The 2,248-nt window shown below is 44.2% G+C and overlaps 1 pseudogene across 1 annotated transcript; it reads right to left on the bottom strand.

The window, feature by feature from the left end:
* Positions 1-654: 654 nt before the first annotated feature.
* On the bottom strand, positions 655-1,747 carry LOC145504573 (olfactory receptor 9S13-like; annotated as a pseudogene). Its single transcript, XR_014052310.1, has one exon. The product of XR_014052310.1 is annotated as an olfactory receptor 9S13-like (transcript).
* Positions 1,748-2,248: the final 501 nt, after the last annotated feature.

The following is a 2,248-nucleotide window of genomic DNA, read 5'->3' as shown; positions in this document are numbered from 1 at the left end:
CCTCCGGGTCATCCCAGCGCACCAGCCCCGAGCACCCTGTATCATGCATTACACCAATACAGTATACTAACACATATATATGGTATTTAGTCAATCGGTAAAGATACCCCTGTATGCGAGACATCAAAAGAGACACAGAAAAATAGAACAGTATTATAGGTATGTCTTTTATCAAATATGTGTTTTGCAAATATTTTTATTCACATCTGTTTCTTTTACTGTTTCAATGTGTCTCTGTAAACTAAATATTTTTAACTTCTATAAAGTCCTAATTATCAAATGTTTCCCTCTGTAGCTTGTGCATATTGTGTCCTATCAAAGAAATGCTTGCCTAACCCAAAGTTTTAAAGATGGTCTCCGGTATTTTTCTTCTACATGTTTAAAATTTTTACACTTTATACTTAGGAATCTTATCTATTTTGAGTTAATCATTATTAGGGTTGATGTTTGTCTTTTTGCATATGGATGTTCAATTGTTTCAGAACAACTTATTGAAAACACTATTTCTCCATTGAATTACCCTGACAGTTATGCCAAAGATAAACTGACCTTATATGCATAAATTTAGTCTGCATTCTTGATTCTGTTTCAGTATGCCCAAATTATGCTGCTGTGATTTCTCTGGTTTTTAAAGTAAATCCTGAAATCAAGTAGTTTAAGTCCTTCAAAAATTTTATTCTATTAAAATTAATTTTACCTATTTTTTTAAGTACACAAAAATTCAAGCGAACAGAGTTTTAGGATATTAGTTCCTTGACCAAGGATCAAGCCCATGCCTCCTCTCTGGCCACCCTCCTTCACGGGGCTGTGTGCTTCTGGCCCAGTCTCCGCAGGGCATCCTTCACGTCCTTGTTTCTCAGACTGTAGATGAGGGGGTTGAGCATTGGGATGACCAAGGTGTAGAAGACAGAGACCACCTTGCCCTGCTCCATGGACTCCACAGCTCCCGGCTGGGCATACATGACAAAGACAGTTCCAATAAGGACGGTCACTGCAGTCATGTGGGAACCACAGGTGGAGAAGATTTTGTGGCGTCCAGCTGCTGAGCGCATCCTCAGGATGGTCACTGTGATGTAGCCATAGGAGATGAAGACCACAATTGTCACACCCACAATGATGAACCCACAGATGCCAAACAAGACCAGCTCATTGAGGACTGTGTCGCCACAGGCAAGCCGGAGCAGAGGGGGCACATCACAGAAGAAGTGGTCGATGTGGTTGGAGCTGCAGAACGGGAGACTGAATGTCAAGCTGGTCTGCAGGATGGAGTTGAAGCAGCCCCCGCAGTAGGAGCCCAGCACCAGGCGGGCACAGACTGAGGGGCACATGGAGATGGGGTAGCGTAGGGGCTGCAGATGGCCATGAAGCGGTCATAGGCCATCACGGCCAAGAGGAATCCCTGGGTGGTGCACATCAGGGAGAAGAAGAACAGTTGGGTGGCACATCCTGCAAAGGTGATGACCCTGGAGGAGGACAGGAAGTTGACCAGGGCCTTGGGGGCGATGACAGACGAGTAACACAGGTCCACAAAGGAGAGGATCTTGAGGAAGAAGTACATTGGGGAGTGCAGACGGGCATCCAGGGTGATGACCACGATCATGGTGAGGTTCCCCAGGACGGCCACCACGTACAGGGCCAGGAACAGAGCAAAGAGCAGGGCCTGGGTCTGCGGGCCACCCGCAAATCCCTCCAGCACAAACTCCTGCAGAGCCATCACTGAGAAGTTTGTATTTCCATGGGGTGACATCTCTGCAGTCCTCAGACCAGGCGAATTACACCTCCAGTGATGGTGAACTAGGTAAACCAAACTAAACTTCCTGATGAAGACTATGAGAAAAGATCAACAATAAAAACGAAGTCTGATTGAATGTTTAGAAGAGCTAGTTAATGACTTAATGAAGAATTGCTAACAAAGTTCAAGATAAACACAGAGGACCAGGGATTCCAATGCTGCTAGCAAGCACTTTGCCCTGGAGATATAAACCAGTTTTGAAAAGGAAGTCTGAGAGGCCCAGTGCCTAGGCAGTGACTTTTTGCTGTGTTGCTTGTTTTGTGGAACTAATGGTGACAATAGAAAAAAAAAAACTTGCAAAACATATATTTGATACTCGGAACCACCAAGGATGCATCCACATAAGTAAGTTACTAAAAAAGGAGACAGAGAAACAGGCTGCATCTGAATTGGAAGAGATAATGGCCAAGTTTTTTTATCAAACTAATGGAAAATATTAATCTGCAGATTCATGAG

The sequence above is a fragment of the Giraffa tippelskirchi genome, chromosome 5, assembly GCF_054371585.1.
Source record: "Giraffa tippelskirchi isolate mGirTip1 chromosome 5, T2T-mGirTip1v1.2.pri, whole genome shotgun sequence".
Classification (NCBI taxonomy): Eukaryota; Metazoa; Chordata; class Mammalia; order Artiodactyla; family Giraffidae; genus Giraffa; species Giraffa tippelskirchi.
The sequence above is the reverse complement of the archived record's forward strand: the minus strand, read 5'-3'. Positions and strand labels throughout refer to the sequence as shown.